The 22077-nt window shown below is 34.8% G+C and overlaps 1 pseudogene; it reads left to right on the forward strand.

The window, feature by feature from the left end:
• The window catches only part of LOC124508653 (40S ribosomal protein SA-like), a 112095-nt pseudogene extending 90203 nt beyond the window's left edge, over positions 1-21892 (forward strand).
• Positions 21893-22077: the final 185 nt, after the last annotated feature.

A 22077-nucleotide genomic window follows, 5' to 3' on the forward strand; every position in this document is an offset into this window, starting at 1 on the left:
TTCCAGTTTTAATAAAATGGTCATTTTATAGTGCTATGCATTAGTAGATAATGTGGAAAATAATATAGGGGTCCCTCCCTTAATGGTCTTAAATAATAAGTTAAAGATCCCTGCTCTGGTCTGATGGCATTGAGGGGCAACTACTGATTTTTTTAAGTTTGGAAGGACATGATAGAATGGTGACTTTAGAACAAAATATACACCTACATCTTTGCCTGCTAGATGATTCCTATAAGTGGAATGATTTACCTTGCTGCTTTTGGATGTCCCTTAACTTCCTTAGAGGTCATGCCCACAGGCCCATATAATTCATCAGATAAGCATTTGAAGGAAAAATATGAGGCAGGTAATGATAAAAGATCTCTGGAATACTTAAGTTCCTCACTAACATCTTGTCTTACAAAGTGATTAAATATCTCTATCAAATCAAATGTGCTTCTTTTCTCCTTAAAACAGCATTGTGAATCTAGTAAGAAAATTCCTTTGCTTTTGTATGCTTTAGGGCAACCAAGACACATGATTAGGTAGATGGCCCAGCCTTATGTATTTTATTCCGGGAAGAATAGGGCTGAGAACCTAGATTTCCTGCTGCAGAAGGTTAAAGGACCCTCTCTGCAGGTGGAAATTAAATGTACTTCTCCAGAGAAGAGGCTCCTGTGAGAATGTCAGAAATTCTGGCAACAGAACTCAATTCCCACATTCCATTTTCACTTTACAAGGAGGTAGATTCCCTTGGGCCAAGGACAGCATACTGTTCACACTTTAAAGCTTCCCTCACCATGATTGTAACAGCCAAATATCTTGTAACTGAGCTGTGCATCTAATAGAGCAATGTTTTAAACCAAAATTTTTTTTAAATGTTACTTTTCAACTTATACTAGTTTTTTATCCCCCCCCCAAACCATTAGATTCTATTGTAAACACAGTCCAGGTAATAATAATTGCTCTGATACTTCTGAAAAGACTTTTGTTTTTCTTAAACACCACTACCATCTCCAAATACGCTGTAGAGAAAAACAAAACATCTTAAAGACTTTTCATGTTATCTTCAATTTTTTATGGAACAAGAAATATTTTTAGATATTATTTGTTCATTCTTCCTAAATTATAAATTCACCAAAACATAATTTATTGTAGTCCTACCATTGAGTATTTTGGGGAGAAATTCAATTAAACACTTGGTAAGTTTCCTTTTTTCCTTTGTTATTGAAATAATATCAATATACAATATTTACTAATTTCAAGTGTACATCATTGTGACTCAATATTTTTATACTGCACACTTTTTCCACAGAATCAGAACAAAGAACCCTAAAATTTGTATGGAAACACAAAAACCCCAAAATAGCAAAAACAATCTTGAGAAAGAAAAAGCAATGCTGGAGGTATCACACTCCCTTATTTCAAACTATACTAGAAAGCTGTAGTAATCAAAACAGTATGGTATTGGTAATTTTTCTTTTGATGATTTTCTGATTTTCCTCCTTTTAATAACTTAAAAATAAATTCAGAATGTTAAAAGTGGATTTGGAAAGATCACCTTTGATTGCTTAGCATATAGAAAGATATGAAATATTTTCATTCACTCTGTAATAATAAATCATCGGATTAATTTTTAAAAATCGTATTTTCCTTTTAAATAATTTTCTTTACTGTTTATTTATTTTTGGAAGATAGAGAGACAGAGTGGGGTAGGGGCATAGAGAGAGGGAGACACAGAATCCGAAGCAGGCTTCAGGCTCTGAGCTGTCAGCACAGAGCCTGTCGTGGGACTTGAACCCACCAAGCATGGGATCATGACCTGGGCCAAAGTCAGACACTCAACTGACTGAGCTACCCAGGTGCCCCTGTAATTTTCCTTTTAAACCATCAACAACACCAGATGCAAGGAAATATAAGAGAAATAAACTCAAGTTGATGCACACTTCATAGATTAAACAGGAGATAGATTTTCTATTCCTGAAGCCATGTGGGATCTGGGCTATCAAATAAGCAAGTCTAGCATAAAAATGGCAGTATATGTTAATAGGATAAGAATTAGCCAAACTTTTGATAATTGAATGGGCTGACATTGCCATATTAGATTCTGGAGAACCACAGTGGATACATTATACTCTTGATATAGAGCAATTCTCCCTAACAACTGTTGAGTAAGGAGAGGTTGGGAGCTCAACTGGAAAGCAGAAGGAAATTTTTGCTATATAAGGAGATTATTTATATATAACATATATGCCCCGCATGTGTAATATTTTTTTCAGGAACTTGTTACCAGGTTGTACTGTTGGGCTACAATGTGGGAAGTTGTTCTACATTTATAATTCTCTAGGTATTTGCAGAAAATTGAGGGTTTTTTTTGTTTTGTTTTGTTTTTTAATTTAATCTGAAAGTTTATGCCTCTTAATCCCCTTCACCTATTTTGCTCATCCCACCACCTTCCTTCCCTCTGGCAATCACCAGTTTGTTCTCTGTATAAGAGTCTGTTTGTTTTGCTTGTTTTTTGTTTGTTTTGTTCATTTGTTTTGTTTTTCAGATTACACATATAGGTTAAATTATATGGTATTTATAATTTCTTTGACTTATTTTATTTAGCATAATAACTTCTGGTTTCATCTGTGTTCTCTCAAATGGCAAGATTTCGCTTTTTTATGGCTGAGTAATATTCCATCATATAATTGTGCACACACTACATTTTCTCCATCCTTTAAAACAAAAACATTTCAATGGGTTCACTAGAGATGTGTCTAGAGTACTTATTTTGGAATAATTATAATTAAAGATTCTAATTGCTTCAACAGATTTAGGATTGTTAATATTTTTCATCTGAAGTTTTGGTTTAGTCTTTTCCAAAATAATTCATGGGAAACCATCATAAAACTGCTAACAAAATGAAAGGCAACCTACAGAATATATACAATATATGCAAATATTCACTCATTATGTTGTTTATCTAATATAATCAAAATAGTATAATTTTACAGTCAATTATATCTCAATAAAAAATGAACAAATTACACAAGTTAAAAAGTAAATAATGTTGATAGAGTTGAATATATATTAATTTTTAAACCTTATTAGATAAAACAGTAAACAAAGAAAAATGATATACTTGAAAAATAATCACAATATGGATTAACATTCATGATGTATGCATTTTTAAAAAGCTATTATAATTGCACATGTGAAGAGATAAGAGTGGCTTAGCCTCAGATGCTTGCATTGAAGGCAGTTAAAGTGATCACATTTTGGACATACCACCTTCCTTACCTCTCAACGGTTTAGTTAACATCATTTTGCCATACTATCTCATGAAAAATTATGACATTCGCCAGATAATAGCACCAGAGGTGGGATGAACAATGACATGTCACTCAAAAATACACTAATAACACATCCTTTTTGGTCTACGTTCATAGAAAAGGATATTAAATGTCTTTACACTAATTCAAGAGAAAATTCACTTTGAGTTCACTTTGTTTTCCCCTGCTGTAGCTTTCCAAAATTAATAAATGTACTTTCACGAAAGGGACTTCTCAGTGAATAACGCTGATATATTTTCATGATGGTTACCAGTGGAGAAAGTGTATCCCATGCATCTTACTTAAATCTAACAATGCTGCAAGGCAGACAGGCTAAATATTATTATCACCATGCAGCTAATGGGGAAAGTGACAGCAAGACATATTATTTATAGGCCATTTATTTTCTAACCATAGCTCTAAGTTATATTGAGAGTTACGATTTAAAAACAAAATAAAAAAAAACGGTCCCTGTTTTCCAGGGAGATCATTGAAAATGCCATCAACAGGAATTTAAATGCATCTGAGAAGTATGGAATAACTCAGAAAGGCTCGTTAGTGGATCCGTTAAATAGTAAATGGATCTAGGCCAAAGTGAGAAAGGTAGAAATCGAGAAATAAGAAGGGCTTTTAGCAATAGCAATAATTTACACAAAAGTCTTGAAACATGATGTCAGAATTTACTCTATAAATGAAGAAATCAGTATAATGATCATAGACATGTGATAGAACTGAAGAGGTTCAATTGTAAATATGCTGAAAGCCTTTCTTCAAATGTGTAGGGTACAATTGGAGGCTTTTGAGCAGTAGCTTAACAAGGTCAGATTAATAATTTCGAAGATCATTCTGGTAAGTAAGGTGTAAATTTCAATGGACTAGCAAAAAATTGGAGATTAGGAGGGAAATAGGAGATTTACAACAATCCAGACAACACATATGAGGACCTGAATAGACATTGGCACTGGGAATTTGAAGGTGATGGATGACACTAAAAGGTATTACCGAAGCAGGAAGTCAGGATTTCCTCCATGCTTGTAAAAGAGGATGTACAAGGGGACATTGTGGTTACAGGGGAACTGATGAAGAGAAGTAGAAGAGGAAGTCAGGTCATTGGAGGGGAAAGGATTTCATGGGATTATGAGGGTTTTAGGTTTGACTTTGTTAAACAGAAGACCCTGGAGGTCTTGATTTAAAAAGGAACACAATTTGTTTTATGTTAAAATCACTTTGGCTGGCTACTAAGTTGAGAATGGACCATGGAAGATAGAAGTAGAAGCAGGGGGACATATTATGATGGATAGTAATTCAGGTGAGAGAGAATAGTGGCTAAAACCTGACAGTAGCAGTGCAGAGAGAGGGGGTTGAATTCAAAAATGGTTTTCCCTTCTATTCCATCTTTTAATCACGTAATCAACCTGCATGATCAGATTCTAAACAGAAATTCTTCCTGAAAAGATCCTGTGAAGTGTATATTCAAGGTTTCCAACCCTTATGATATAGGAATGGATAACTAAAGAGGAAAATAATACAATCACTAATTCCCTTGACTATTAGCCCACATGGTGTAATAACAGAAACTCTCATACTTTGTGCATTATAATGTACATGTTTGGAAATTGTATCCTAAGGAAGAGATAAATCCTAATCTTTACTACTTTGGAAAGTAAAAAAATAAATAAAGTTTTAATAATGGAAAACTTTAAACTATTTTAGAAAAGTGTAATATAGTAAGTTTTTTTTAATATTACAAATATATTTCAACTTTGGTTTTTAAATCTACTTTGAGATTTGAATTGATTATTGCAATGTCTTTTTAAGATACTGTAGAGTTCTTAGTGATTTCTCTATCTGTTGTATAGAATTCATATCTGTTGTATCCATATCTTATTATTTATTTATTTTTAAAGTTTATTTATTTGGAGAGAGGGAGAAAGAGAGAGAGAAAGAGAGAGCACATGAAAGAGGGAGGGGTAGAGAGAGATGGAGAGAGAGAATCCCTAGCAGGCTCTGCACTGTCAGAGCAGAGCTCCACACAGGGCTCGATCTCACAAACACTGAGATCATGACCTCAGCCCAAACCAAGAGTGGGATTCTTCACCAACTGAGCCACCCAGGCACCCTAATAATAAAAGAAATATTAAGATACTTAGATTGCATTTGAAACTTTCATTACACTTTGTTACATTATCTTATTATCACGCTCTTTCAGCTATTAAATTTCAGATGGAGGGTAAATATTTTGTTTGACAGTATGTCACATAGTTTCTCTGAAACCTTAGAAAAAGTAGATTTCAAGTTGACAAAATTACTTCAAAAATTACTTCTAAGTCTGTGTATATGTGATTTTCCTTTCTTATAAGCAGTTAAAACAAAGAAGAAAGTGCTTTTCTGTTCATTATTTTCATGATGTGCATGACAGATATTTTAAAATATCCTTCTTTCAATTTGAAGTAGTAATAATGTAGAAAAGAATAGTACTGTTTATATTGCTCAACCAAAAATGGGTACTAGTAATTTGATTGACTATCAAACCATTGGTCAAGTGCTGAAAGGATAAAGATTAGTGAAAGCTTTAGAGTTGTGTAGAAGATTTCCATTTTTATTAGTATCAAATGTACCAAACTGTATGATGAATTTGGCAAATATAATGAGTTCAAATAGACAGCCAGTGATTCAGAGGGCACGATGCATCTGCTCTTACAGTAACATTTTAATCCCTATATTATCCATCTAAAATTCTAATGGAACTTTAACTTTAAACTATGTACTAATGGCTATAAGCCATACCATGCATATTAGGATGTGAAATCAAACCAGGTCCACAGGAAAAATTCCTTTCATATCACAACTACTTCTATAAAACAACTGCTATATCTTAACTAAATGACATAAAGGGGGTAAAGTAAGTAAGCTTTCAGTTACCATCCAGCCCTGTGGCACAACCTATGTTAAAACTTCTTATAAGAGCTTATTTAACAGGGTGTTATATTTGCCATCAACCATGCATGTATTTAAAGTTCAACGTGACATAAAGAGAATGACATAGATCACAAATTGCCCAAAGACTTGTCAATATATATAAAATATTTAGTTTCTATAGATTGTTATTTAAAAATATTTATGATTAAAACTATTTATGATTAATCTCCAAATAGGAAGTATATTGAGTTTGCAGGTGAGAAAAATAATTTATTTCTTTAGGATTTGAATATGGTTTCCTGGAGCATGTTAAATATGATTGGTGCTAAAAAGGAGGCATCAGGTAATTTTGAGAAAAGTGATAGAAGTATTGTTAATAAAGACCCAGACCCATATAACTATTAGATATGCTTGATTGGTATTGAAAAGGAGGTATCAGGTAATTTTGAGACAGGTGAGAGAATTATTTTTAATAAAGACCCAGACCCACATAACAATTTAGTAGATATGTTTAAGTGAGGAGCTGGCAGAAAAAAACTTTGTGTCATACCCATGTGATTAGGGATCACACTAAGGGATGTAAAGCCCAGTTGCCTGAATTTAAAACTTGAACATCTTCAAACTGTGTAAGCTTGAAAGAAACCAATTGTTCTTCACTTGAAAAATAGAGGAAAATGTATCTAAAAGATTCTCATAAGAAAGAAGTGAATTTAAAATTCCAACTTTGAAGAATAGGTAGAGTTTCATTTTCTTTCTCAATTATTTTTGAAATAATTCTAAATTGAGATGTAATCCATACCCTATAAAATTCACTCTTTAAAAGTGTACATTCAGTTGTGGTTTTTTGATTGTTTTGTTTTGCTAAAATATCACACAGTTGTGATATTGCTGTCATCACTGCTGTGATCACTGTTGTGATCACTGCTACCTAATTCTAAAATATCTTTATTATCCTGTCTTTATTACCCATTAGCAGTTGCCCAGTTCACTCTTTCCATGTTCCCTGGCAACCACTAACCTACTTTCTGTCTCTATGGAATTGCCTATTCTTTATGTTCCCTGTAAACAGAATAATACAATATGTGGTCATTTGTTTCTGGCTTCTTGAACTTAAAATGTTTAAGGTTAGGGGCGCCTGGGTGGCGCAGTCGGTTAAGCGTCCGACTTCAGCCAGGTCACGATCTCGCGGTCCGTGAGTTCGAGCCCCGCGTCGGGCTCTGGGCTGATGGCTCAGAGCCTGGAGCCTGTTTCGGATTCTGTGTCTCCCTCTCTCTCTGCCCCTCCCCCGTTCATGCTCTGTCTCTCTCTGTCCCCAAAATAAATAAACATTAAAAAAAAAAATTTAAAAAAAAAAAATGTTTAAGGTTACTTTGTGTTGTGAATGTTTCAGATCTTTCTTTCTTTCTATGTCAGAAAAATATTCCTTTGTATGGATATACTGCATTTTATTTATCCTTTATCAATAGACATTTGAATTGCTTCAAGTTTTTGGCTATGATGATTAATATGAACATTCTGATATAAATTTTTGTGCAGACACATGTTTTTGGCATTCTTACGTACATACCTTGGAGTGAAATTGCCGTTTTATATGGTGAATCTATGCTTAACTTTTTGAAAAACTACCAAAGAGTTTTTCTTTGGCTGCTTCATTGTACACTCTTATCAGCAATACATGACGGTTCTAATTGTTTGACAATCTTGCCACATCTATTAATGCCTGATGTTATGATTATAGCCATCTAGTGAGTGTGAAATAATAAATTATATCTCATTTGAGATTAATGAGCTGCTTTAGATTCTATGTCTCTCTCTCCCTCTGCCCCTCTCCCACTCATGCTGTCTCTCTCTCTCTCTCTCTCTCTCACTCAAAAATAAATAAACATTAAAACAAAATTTAAAAAGGGGCGCCTGGGTGGCGCAGTCGGTTCAGTGTCCGACTTCAGCCAGGTCACGATCTCGCGGTCTGGGAGTTCGAGCCCCGCGTCAGGCTCTGGGCTGATGGCTCAGAGCCTGGAGCCTGTTTCCGATTCTGTGTCTCCCTCTCTCTCTGCCCCTCCCCCGTTCATGCTCTGTCTCTCTCTGTCCCAAAAATAAATAAACGTTGAAAAAAAATTTTCAAAAAAAAAACAAAAAAAAAAAAAATTTAAAAAAAGAAATTAGAAAGGGTTGTGCTATATATATATATAAATAAATATATATTCATAATATATATTATAATATACATTATATATTTACTATATACTATAATATATATTTTGAATATATATTTAGGATATATATTCATAATATATGCATATTTATCATATGTATTTAGAATATATACATATTTATGATATATAAATGTGTTTACATATATTTGTCATTTTTTTTTTATTTTTTTTTTTTAATTTTTTTTTTTTCAACGTTTATTTATTTTTGGGACAGAGAGAGACAGAGCATGAACGGGGGAGGGGCAGAGAGAGAGGGAGACACAGAATCGGAAACAGGCTTCAGGCTCCGAGCCATCAGCCCAGAGCCGGACGCGGGGCTCGAACTCACGGACCGCGAGATCGTGACCTGGCTGAAGTCGGACGCTTAACCGACTGCGCCACCCAGGCGCCCCTATATTTGTCATTTTAAACATTTTTATACTATTTAGTAGTTTTAATTATAAACACAATGTTGCCTCACCATCACCATTATCTATTTTCAAAATTTTTTATCACCCCAAAGGGAATCTTAGTTATCCCTTAAAAAATAACTCCTCATTCTCCTCTCCTCCCTGTCTCTATGAATTTGCCTATTTTCTAGATGTTTCGTATAACTGAAACCATATTTTATTTGTCCTTATGTGTATGACTTGTTTTTCTAAGCATAGTGTTTTCAAGGTTCATCCATGTTTTTAGCATGTATCAGAACTTCATTTATTTTTTTGGCTGAATAATATTCCATTGGCAGTATATACTATATTTTTTTCTACTTTCATCTGTTATTGGACACTTGGGCTATCCTCATTGTGGTTTTTACATTTACCTGATGACTACTGGTGTTGAGCATCTTTTCTGTGGTTATTGGCCATGTGTACAATATCTCTGGAAAATATTTATTCAGATGTCTTTCCCTCTTTTTAATTGAGTCATTTCTTATTGTTGATTTTCAAGTATTCTTTATGTATTCTGGATCTAGTCTCTTATCAGATATATAATTTGTAAATATTTGCTCTCATTATATGGGCTGTTTTAAAGTATCCTTTAAAGTATAAACATTTTTAATTTTGATGAAGTCGAGTTTATCTATTTTTTTTTATTAGTTGTGTTTTTGAAACCATTACCAAATCTAAGTTCACAAAGATTTATGCCCATGTTTTGTTGTAAGATATTTATAGTCTTAGCTCTTACATTAGGTCTTTGGTCAATTTTGTGTTATTTTGTATATGGTGTGAGATCTGGATGCAACTTTATTCCTTTGCATGTGGATATCCAGTAGTTCCAGTACCATTTGTTGAAAAGGCTATTCTTATCTCATTGGATTCTCTTGGAACATTTGGAAAGCATCAGTTGACCAGATAGTAGAGTTTATTATCAACTCTCAGTTCTAATCCATTGACTGTTAATCTGTCCTTCTAATAGTACCCACCTGTATTGGTTACTCTAGCTTTGTAGTAAATTTTGAAATTAGAGGGGCGCCTGGGTGGCCCAGTTGGTTAAACGTCCAACTTCAGCTCAGGTCATGATCTCATGTTTTATGAGTTTGAGCCCCGCGTCTGGCTCTGTGCTGACAGTTCAGAGCCTGGAGCCTGCTTTAGATTCTATGTCTCTCTCTCCCTCTGCCCCTCTCCCACTCATGCTGTCTCTCTCTCTCTCTCTCTCTCTCACTCAAAAATAAATAAACATTAAAACAAAATTTAAAAAAAGAAATTAGAAAGTGTGAGTCCTATTACCCATTTTTTTCCTTTTAAAATTGTTTTGGCTATTATAATAGTCAAAACTATTAGAGTGTTTTTCATTTCCATATGAATTTTAAGATAAACTTGTCAATTTCTGCAAAGAAAGCATTTGAAATTTTGGTAAGGATTTCATTGAATCTGTAAGTCAATTTGCAAAGTATTACTGTCTGAACAATATTAAGTATCTATTTCATAAACATGGAATGTCTTTCCATGTATTTAAAATTTTTTTATTTTTTAAGCAATATTTTGTAGTATTGAGTATATACATCTTACAGTTATAAAGTTTATTTCCAAGGGTTATTCATTTTTATTCTGTTGTAAATGGGATTGCTTGCTTAATTTCAGTTTCAGACTGCTCATTGTTAGGGGCACCTGGGTGGCTCCATTGGTTAAGTGTCTGACTTCGGCTCAGGTCATGATCTCACAGTTTGTGGGTTCAAGCCCCTCATTGGGCTCTGTACTGACAGCTTGGAGCCTGGAGCCTACTTCAGATTCTGTGTCTTCCCCTCTCTCTACCCCTCCCCTGCTCACGCTCTGTGCCCCTCTGTCTCTCAATAATAAATAAGCGTTAAAAAATTTTGAGAAAAAAGATTGCTAATTGCTAGCATGTAGATTTTCAATTCATTTTTGTGTACTGATCTTTTATCTTCCAAACTTTCTATACTCATTTATTGGCTGTAATTATATACCTGTGTGTTTTGATTCCTTAGGATTTTTGATATACAGAATTATGTCAACTGCAAATAAAGATAATTTTATCCTTTCTTTTCAATCCTAATGTCAACTATTTTTATTACTAGACTAATTGCTTTGGTTAAAACCTCCAGTTCAATGTTGAATGAAAGTAGTGAGAGTAGACATCCTTGCATTTTTTTTATCTTAGGCAACACTTTTTTTGTTTTTGTTGTTGTGATTGTTGTTGTTGATCTTATAGACTGAACTATGGAATGTGTGAATGAGCTGGGGGACTGGTCAGGGAAGCCAGGAAATGGCTTCAGCTGATTAGTATCCACTGTTGCAAGAATACTGTCACTCAGAGGTCAGTGTGGCTAATAGGATTAGTGATGCTAGCCTGAAACTGGCTTTAAAAAATATACATCAAAGGACTATACTAAATTTTTAACATTTCCAAAAGTCATCTTCAGAATTTAAAACAAAGTTGTCCTAACCTAAACTATAAAGTTTATATTGATGCTTGGTTTCATGCACTTTCTCAGATGTTTCTTTTAGGAATTTTGTTCCTGCCTTCCTGGCTTTTCATATAGCTGTAAGTACTTGCTTTCTTATCCTCTCACAAGTTTTCAGAAACATTTCCATCCCTATTTAAAACACTTCCACAGTTGACTTCTTTAACAAATGCAAGCATTGATATCTAACTTGTTTTCATACTTAGCACGTGAAAAAGTTAGCCTACTGCCTTGAAATGCAGTTTAAGTCATAATTCCAGAGACATTTCATTTATTAAACTTTTATCGAGCACTTTTATGTGCCTATCATTGTCCTAATACTCTTTGTATTTACTTGAGCCCAAGTTTATATAGTTCCAGGAAAAACTTTCTGTCTCTACTTCAAGAAGACAGAAGTAATTCCAATTTGTGTTTCTTTGTTGGTAGTTCAATTTTTATTGAGCTATAATTTGTATATAAAATTGTTTTAGTTTTCAGTGTACACCATAATAATTTCATACACTTATACATTGGAAAATAATGACCACAATTGTAGTTAACCATCATCAAACATAGGTAGAATTTGTTTTCTTGTGACGAGAACTTTAAAGATATACTCTCTTAGCAACGTTCAAATATGCAATACATTAATGTTAACCACAGTTACCATACTATACATTACATCCCCAGGACTTGTCTTCTTATAACGAATTTTGTACCTTTGACCACCTCCCCACCCCCAACCTCTTGCTTCTGGCAACCATCAATATGTTTTTCATGTTTATGACTTCAGTTTTTGTTGTTGTTGTTGTTGTTGTTGCTGTTGTTGAGGTTTATATAATTTCACCATCAGTGTCATGCTAACCATGTTTTTCATAGATGCCCTTCATTGAGTTGAAGGAGTTCCCTTCTATTCTTTGTTGAGTGTTTTCATCCTGAAATGGTGTTGGATTTTGCAAAATGCTTTTTCTGCGTCTATTGAAATGATCTTGTATTATGTATTAGTTTCCTTGACTTCTGTATGTTGAACCAATCTCGCATTGTTGGGATAAATCCCACTTGGTCAGAATTTGTAATCCTTTTTATATATTGCTGTATTCAGATCACTGTATTTTGCCACCTAGTTTTGTATCTACATTCATGAAGGATATTAGTCTGTACGTTTGTTTTCTTGTGATATCCCTGTCTGGTTTTGTTATAGGTTAACAGTGTTTTAACAGAATGAATTTGAAAGTATTCTTTTCTCTTTAATATGTTTTGGAAAACATTTGTGAAAGATTGTTGCAATTCTTCTTGAAACATTAGGGAGAATTCAACAGTAAAGCCATCTGGTGTGGGCTTTTCTTTGTGGGATATTTTTTGATTGCTGTTTCAATCTCTACTTGTTATGTGTCTAATCAGTCTTCTATTTTTTTTTTGAGCTAGTTTCAGTAGTTTCTGGCTTTTCCTTAAATTTTATTTAAAATACTCCATATCCATTTACATGAAAAAGGAGCATAAATATATATATATAGATCAAGAGGCTCTAGATTTGTAACTTGTCTTGTATCTGTAAATATATGTATATTTATGCTCATATATATATATATATTCCTGGAGAATTTAATATTAAACTAATATTAATTTCTTAATACTATTTTAATATTAATCTAATATAAAATTTGTCATTTGTTTGCTATTATTCTGCTCAGTGGTGTAGCTGAATATCATGTAGCTGTACTTTTTATAGGTAGAAGATATCAGCTAATACAATGCATATCTGTAGATACACAATAGAATTGGGGGTTATATGCAGAAATAAAATAGTCATGATTATATAGATAAAAAAGATTACACTTAACCTATTTATTCAGAAACTTTATGTATGGGGGAAAATGAGCCAAATAATGAAATTATTAACTTCTCTAAGGCCTGAGTAATTTTATTCCCCACTCCCGTGCTCCTTATAAAGTGGTGTCATAGCTCTCATAAAATCAATTGTTGAGAAAAGTATTTTATTTTATTTTATTTTATTTTATTTTATTTTATTTTAGACAGAGAGAGAGCATGAGTGGGGTAGAGGGGCAGTGGATGAGAGAGAGAATCTCAGGCAGGCTCCAAGCTCTGTGCAGAGCCCTATGTGGGGCTTGATCTCACAATCCTGAGATCATGATCTGAGCCGAAATCAAGAGTCAGACACTCAACCGACTGAGCCACCCAGGTGTCCCGAGAAAAGTATTTTAAAGTTCATGTATGTGTGTGCTTAATTTGCCTCTCTATCAACCAGTATATTTTTGCCAGTTCAATGCTATGTGAAACTGAGCCAGCTTGATGTACTCAGACATCAGTGTATACCATGTACTTGCTACATTTTAGCTATATTGTTCGATCATCACTAAGCTTTTCATTACAAGAATGTTTACTATATGGAAAATAAAATGAGTCTACTGTACTGTTAAAGTCCAGTTAGTAGACAATACCATAGTAATCTAAGGAAAAGGAAGCATCTATGTGGTGGATCATACCTTGTAACTTGCCACAAAGATGCCCAAGGGGGTTCCTAAAGGAAGTTTTCCACAGAAAGGAGGCTTGCTGACACCAGTTCACCCCCTTTGGAGCATCGGGGGAATCTGACCACAGAGTTACTATATCACCTTAGGTACTAGCTTGAGGTGTGGGTGACAAAGACTTAAATCGGATTAATAATATGCAAATGCCTAATGTGCATAATCTTTCATGGGCACTCCTTAGATCAAGAGGCTCTAGATTTGTAACTTGTCTTGTATCTGTAAACTGGACAAGAGTTCGTTACTCTCCTTTATGACAAATATTGTCAAGTTTTTTGGCTAGCAACATAAGGCTCTCTCATTACACTGATTAATCTTTGGACACTTTAATCAATTTACCGTTACATAAGATATATATTGGCCGAGACATTCTGAGATGGGTACTTCCTGCTCCTTTCATGTGGATGTTCTCACCATGTTGTTGGCAGTTAACAATGGCACTTGGTCTCTGCTAACCCAGGATCCCATAATCCCCAGTGAAATCGGGAAGCCCACTTCAATGGCAATATCTCATATAGTTATACCTGGCTAGAAGTTGAGAATAACCACAGAACTTATCCAAGATGTGAGCAATCCCTTCACTTAGCTATTTCTTAATGCTTTACAGAAGGGAATGTCTTCTGGGACTTCTGCAGGCTTTAATAATTCCATTTTGGGTACCAATGTATTCATATTCTGGCAGTAAACCTTTGTGTGTCCCAATGGCTTTCTCTGAAATTTGAATATATACATTCCTAAGTTTGGTGCATAACTCTCAACTCTTACCTTTCAATTAGACTATATGATTTAGGTCATTGTCTTTGGTTCTCTTTTCTTGAGAGGAGCAGTTTACCCTGACCTTTGCATGGTTTTTATTTTCATTCTGGCTCTTAATAAAGTTCATAAGAAAGTATGAATAAAGAACAATATCTGAATCCTTGCATATATAGACGTATATTTTATTTTTGCCCTCAATTTTAGTTGATATTGTACCATGCTATTAAATTCTACTAAATTAATATAATAAAGTATTAAATTAATATTTCCTCATAATTCCTAGTGTTTTTACAATCCAGTGTAATTGGAAAAAATATCTACTATAAGTGAGATTCTTATTTATTTATAGATTAGCTATTTTTACTTTCCAGAAATCTTTAAAAATAAGTAATTATTTTTAAAATGTAGTTTTTCAAGAACTAAAAGGAGGATACATTTTTATGCCAAGTGAGCTCAGTAAGCTCTTGGCATAATTTATGAGAAAAAGACAGTTATCAGAGTATAATAGACACATATGGCTCACGCACTTTCATGTGAAGAATAATATATGTATATATACACACACGCATGTGTATATATATGTATGTATATATATATATATATATATATATATATCTCATATGTATATGTTTAGAGACAGGCAGACACAAAGAAACAGAGGAAGAGAGAAGAAATTGACAGACATATGGGGAAAAATACATAAAGATATAAACTAGGTTGTTAACTTAAATCCTAAATTATCTGAAGCATGTAATGTATGGGAGTTGATCTGGGGACTATCGGGGTAGGTGGAAAACAAAGAAAAAATTATGTAAAAAATAAGATTGGAGACATCATCAGGAGCCTCATCATAAATAGTGTTTTAGGCCATGATGAGAATGTTAAGTGCATGGGAATTCACCAAAGCATATCAAAATGGGAGTAACACATTTGGATGTGTACTTAAGTAGGTCATGCTGGGTATGCAGAGAAGTTGATAGTATATGCAGGGAGAGGAGAATGGAGTGTATTAAGATAAAATGTGAAAAATCATGGAGTTTGGGGGAGCAAATAAAAATATAAACAAGTAAATATATTTCAGAAAGCAGAAAATTAATAGACTAGACCTGGGAGAGGTGCCTGGGTGGCTCAGTAGGTTAAGCATCTGCCTTTGGCTCAGGTTACCAACTCGTGGTTTGTGGGCTTGAGCCCTGCGTCTAGCTCTGTGCTGATAGCTCAGAGCCTGGAACCTGCTTCGGATTCTGTCTCCGGCTCTCTTTGCCCCTCCCCCACTTGTTCTCTCCCTCCCTCCCTCTCTCCCTCTCTCTCTCTCTCTCTCTCTCTCTCTCAAAAATAAATAAAAAACATTTAAAAAATTAATAGACTAGACCTGGGATACACTGAATCTAGAGAATAAATGAAGGTGGTAATAGCAGTGACTTTGGGTTGTTAGTAAGAAACATAGGAATAAACAGGTGGATATAAAAATAGTGTCTTATAGGTTTGAACCATGATAAATAGGGCTGGTGATATGGAAAAAAAATGCAAATGAAATTTTGAGTTAGCTTAATTTTGAGTTAGCTGTTAGAATGCAAGTTTTAGAAGTCATATCTGGGGTTAGAGGTAGTCAGATAATTATTTCCTGAAAATAGTGATGTCAAAATTGCAATAGAAAGGATACATACCGGGGCGCCTGGGTGGCTCAGTCGGTTGAGCGTCCGACTTTGGCTCAGGTCATGATCTCACGGTTCGTGGGTTTGAGCCCTTCATCAGGCTCTGTGCTAACAGCTCAGAGCCTGGAGCCTGCTTCGGATTCTGTGTCTCCCTCTCTCTCTTCTCCTCCCCCCACTCATGCTCTTTCTCTCAAAAAAAATAAATAAACATTAAAAAAAAATTTTTAAAAGGATACATAGGAGTTAGTCAAATAAAATTACTCTTTAGTATGACATTCTGGACTATTCGTAAACAGCTTCCTCCGTTCATTTTAGGCTTATCTCCAAATAGTCATTGCTCTGATCCCTCTGTTCCATCAATATTGATTTGTTCATTCTTTCAGAATGAATTGCTGTGTGCTACATCATCCACATTTAATTTGCCATTATAATGAGAATATTAATAAATCATTCACTGAGATGGGTTGATATTAGTCATGCATTTTTGCATTTATTATGAATCCCTACTTAATATAAAATAGGTATGACTATATTCCCTCTATAAAACAATTCTAATATCTTATATACAGTATGTAAGTATGTGATTTATCAATATTTTAAGCTGTAAAACGAGATTACAAACACGAACTTCTGATTTAGAATTCCATGGGTATATTTTTAAATCATTTTAATGGTACATTGCAGAATTCAAAGTAAAACACATCTAAGTCTCTGTAGCTTATGTTTTAAAATCCATACACACCATTCTCACTTTGTTAATGTTAATTCTAGATACTTATCGCATGAGTTTACAGATAAAGTTTGTTAAATTAGGGAGGAAATACACAGGTTACATAGTATTGAAATGTAATTTTTTTGTGGTGGAGGTGGCAAGCACCATCTGTATCTTGCTGATGGATTTCTAGCATCCTGCTTTAACCAAAGGATGATGCAATGCATTTCAGTAAACTAAAGGGTAGTCTACTTATGTGGAATGTCAGAGTGTAGAGAATGTCTTCATTTTCTTATATGTCACCAGTTGTGTCTTATTTCTTTCATCATCCTTTATGCAGCGGTGAAGGTGGCCATGTAACTGATTGATAGCCCCATCAATTGAAGTCTTAATAGTTTTTTTCACTTTTATCAAGTCTTGATTCTTTCAAAGTTTTCAGTTATCTTTTATAATTCCCTACATTGTCATTTAATTTGCGAAACATATTAAATACAGTTATTCAAAGTTCTTATTTGAATACGCTAATATCTGATCAGAATGTCTGAATACTTTTCATCTGTTTCTATTGTTCTCTTCCCTTTTTTTAGTCAGTTGTTGTGCATATGTGTATTTTTTTTTCCTGATTCAATGCTAGATGTAATTGCTTACTTATACAGAAACATTTAGAGCACAGGATACTATTTTCTACACCCAAGAAGGACTTTTTTGTGTCTGCTAAGGAGCGAAGGAGGAACAAACACTTAAAATCAATCAGGATATAAATGACTTAATCTAGGTTTCAGGCTTTAGGATGGTTGTTAAATTTTCAATTCAGTCTTACTCCTAACTTGTCTCAACTGAAAAATCCAGGGTGCTTTCTCGAACTCTTTTTTAATATCCACTGAAGTGAAGGTTTTGCCTTAGCCGCAAGAGCTTTTCAAAATCTCTGCTTTTTAGTTTCCCAGCTACCACTTTACAGTTTGCAGATGCCTTGAGGTGAAAGTAGTACTAAATAAAAAGCCCACATGCTTGAATTTTCTTTTTTCTAGCCTCTTGCAACACAAGTCCTTTTGTCTTCAATGTTTTCTTTTCCTTTTTGTTTTTTTTTGTACGTTTATTTATTTTTTTGGGGGGGACAGAAAGAGACAGAGCATGAACGGGGTAGGGGCAGAGAGAAAGGGAGACACAGAATCGGAAACAGGCTCCAGGCTCTGAGCCATCAGCCCAGAGCCTGACGCGGGGCTCGAACTCACGGACCGCGAGATCGTGCTGGACCGCGAGACCTGGCTGAAGTCGGACGCTTAACTGACTGCGCCACCCAGGTGCCCGTGTTCAATGTTTTCAAGAAAGTTTTATTCACTCTTTTGTTTTTTCTTTTTAATTTTTAGTATTTCTAGTTTTTTAATAGGTGAGTTATTCTGAAAAAAATAATTTCTCAAATCAGATCATTATAACTGAATATTTACACTTAAACTTCAGATAATTAGAGCTACATTATAGTCATTACATGTCACACATTTAATCCAGTTTGAGAGAAGGGAACTCAGAATTCTTGGGCTTGCTCTATCTGGGTTTGGCTTTTATCAAATGGAATTTACTATAATCAGAAACACAGGAAGCTCACAAATTTATTAAATGAGTTTTGTTGGTGAAGAGCCCAGCCTCCAGTAGGGCTAACAGGGACTGGAAATTTTTAGAATATAAAAAGGTCTCTCACTCCCTGATTTTCCAGGAATAGAAATCAACTTGAGAAAGCTGTCTTTTACCATAGGCAATTTTTTTCAAAAGTAACTAATGAGGGCAATGAACAAAGAGTATCCCAAAGCATCTGCAACAATACTAAATCAACTTTCATTCTTGTGTGCTGATATGCTTCTATTTGAAACTTGAAATGATGAAACTATAAATTAAAAGCATCACTGTGGTTTTGAGTATGTGGTGCTCCAGATCTCCCAGGATAGAGTGTCACTATCTCAAAAGAGAGTCATTCATCTCAGTGCCATATCATTTTGTCTATAACCCATACATTCTGGCAACATAAGACCATTTAAATTTATTTTTTATTGAGTTTACATAAATTTTACATGCCATTGTTAAGGGTGAACAATAAACATTTTTTTAAGTACTTAATCCAGGTACAGGCCACTCTGGTTACTCTGGTTACAGATTCCTATAGATGATACATTTCTACTTATTTTAATACCAACTAATGTCTTCAATTAGCTTGATTTTGATACCTAAGAATTAGAGAACTGTAGACATGAATGGGGTTGTCTTCAAATTATTTTTGAAAAAACAAAAAAGAATATCCCACAAAGAAAAATCAAGAGTACTTAAGTCCGTGCACTGGAGAGACACATCCAGGAGGCAGAAAGGAGGTCTATTCATGTAACACTCTCACTGTTGGGATACACTCACCTGGCAATATATGTTCAGGTGTATTTCAGATTTCTCCATAGAAATCCATAGTGACTGCTTTGTAACCCTCATTCTCTCCCATGATGAATGAATATCTGTTGTGGTTATCCTGTCTCTGTTTCATCACTGTAGCTTGGGTGTATTGGGTGACAGATCAATTGTCTTCTTAAATCATAGGTCCCCAGGTCAAGAAATAATGCATCTAACAATTCCATCTGTACTAATGTAGATCATAAGATTTTGGATTTTTAACTTGATGCCATGATTGGATGTCTCCTTAGATATTCTTGAGGTAAATTTTGGGGACCATGGGGCAGAGCATGATAAATTGGCTTCTCCCTGTATCTCATGACCCATGCCATTTGAATTTATATTTACATTAAGTGGTATCTGTTTTGCTCTGCAGATGAATCTGGGCTAAACTCATGGTTTGCTTTGACCAATATGATGAGTCAGAAGTGATAGAATATCAATGAGTCATATAAGTCTAGGCCTTAAAGGCCTTGTGTATTTTATATTCCTCCCTAGGATATTTACCATGCCATGAGAACAAGGCCATCTGTCTGACAGCCAGCCAACTTCCACACCTGGATGCTATTGTAGATCAGCCAGGCTGCAGTATTCTTGCCATCTTAACCCTAAGGCATGAGTGAGCACGCAGAAGCCAAAAGAACAACTAAAACCATTAGGTTAGCATATTGGGCTAGTAGGTTTATTAATAACAAAATTAATAATAAATATAATATTTATTTATTATTTTATAATAATAAAATGAATTAAAGTTCATTTTTAGATCTACAAAATTTGGGTATGGTTGTTATGCAGCAATAAATAATTAATACACATTCATCTTTTTTGAGATTATTGATATTATTGTCTCAGAGATTTAAATATAGTTACTTTAAATGTTTGAAGTGTATATATCACATATGTATCATATGAGAGAATTTCATTGTCATGTGCTCAAACTGATTGAGGATTTCTATTAAATTTGAAAATCACCTTCAGATGCAATATCTGATTAATAGATATAGATATAGATATAGATAATAGATATAGATATAGATATAGATATAGATTTTGTGTGTGTGTGTTTTTGTTTTTTTCTCAGATTTTCTTATTTATAAGTTCTTACATTTTAGAACATGATCTCAGAATGACTTCATGCATGTAACATTATTATTAGTCACTATCTTTTTTGCATATAAAAATTTTCCATTATATGTCCCATGAGCTTTAGAAAATCTTATATTTGTCAGCCATATTTGTGTACCTTATATGCAGATTTAGATTAAAATTCTATCTCCTAATAAATAACATAAATAATTATCTGAATTCCATTTTTTTCTTGTTGACCATCTGTTACTTTAAACTCTTTTGGGGCATTTAATTTTATCCGTAACATAATCTACATTTTGAGATTTTATTACATATTCTTGATGTGTCACTTACGTTTGTCCCATTGACCTTTCCCTAGAGCACAAACCACATACAATTCATTATCATGAAGCAAAGCCTGACTCATGAAAACTAAATAGTAAATAAATAAACTATGCCATACTTTTATTTTTTTTTAATTTTTTTAAAGTTTATTTATTTATTTTGAGAGAGGGAGAGGGGCGCCTGGGTGGCGCAGTCGGTTAAGCGTCCGACTTCAGCCAGGTCACGATCTCGCGGTCCGTGAGTTCGAGCCCCGCGTCAGGCTCTGGGCTGATGGCTCAGAGCCTGGAGCCTGTTTCCGATTCTGTGTCTCCCTCTCTCTCTGCCCCTCCCCCGTTCATGCTCTGTCTCTCTCTGTCCCAAAAATAAATAAACGTTGGAAAAAAAAAATTAAAAAAAAAAAAAAAAAGAGAGAGGGAGAGAGGGAGAAGGAGAGAATGAGCAGGGGAGGGGCAGAGAGAGAGAGAGAGAGAGAATCCCAAGCAGGCTCCATGTTGTCAGCACAGAGCCCAACGTGGGGCTTAAACTCAAACCATGAGATCATCAGCTGAGCTGAAATCAAGAGTTGGACACTTAGCCTACCGAGGCACCAAAAGGCATCTTATGTTAACCTGCCTACCTTCGCTCTGTGTAACACGGACTCTCCTCTGTGCCATGTGGACATTGCCACCCCTTGCAACAACAAGAGAGCTCACTGGGTGGGTCTGAAGTGGTGGATGCTGGCCCCCTGGAAATTCTATGCATGTGTGGCACCATTTTTCGTAAACACCCATGGGACGTCATGGCTGACCTCTAATTCTACAGAGATCCTGAAGAGATTGAAAAGGAAGAGCAGGATGCTGCTGAAAAGGATGTGACCAAGGAGGAATTTCAGGGTGAATGGACGGCTCCAGCTCCTGAGTTCACCGCTATTCAACATGAAGTCGCAGATTGGTGTGAAGGCTTTCAGGTGCCCTCTGTGCCTATTCAGTAGTTTCCTACTGAAACTGGAGTGCTCAGCCTGGCACTGAAGACTGATTTGCAGCTCCCACTGCTCAGGCCACTGAATGGGTAGGAACAACCACTGAATGGTCTTAAGCTGCTTTTCTACAGAGCAAACAAAAAGGAAATAAGGTTGACGGAAACTAAACAGTTTCTAAAAAACAAAACAACAACAAAAATGCATTCGTGGGCTGCTTCACCTTCTCCAAGGAAAGACCCCAGATACCACTGGGCTCCCAGCACCTCCCACTTTTAAAATATGTGTTAGATATACTTTTCTA

Source organism: Lynx rufus, unplaced genomic scaffold (assembly GCF_022079265.1).
Source record: "Lynx rufus isolate CCGP_SWC_20201006 ecotype Redwood Valley unplaced genomic scaffold, mLynRuf1.p SCAF_1, whole genome shotgun sequence".
In the NCBI taxonomy this organism is placed as follows: Eukaryota; Metazoa; Chordata; class Mammalia; order Carnivora; family Felidae; genus Lynx; species Lynx rufus.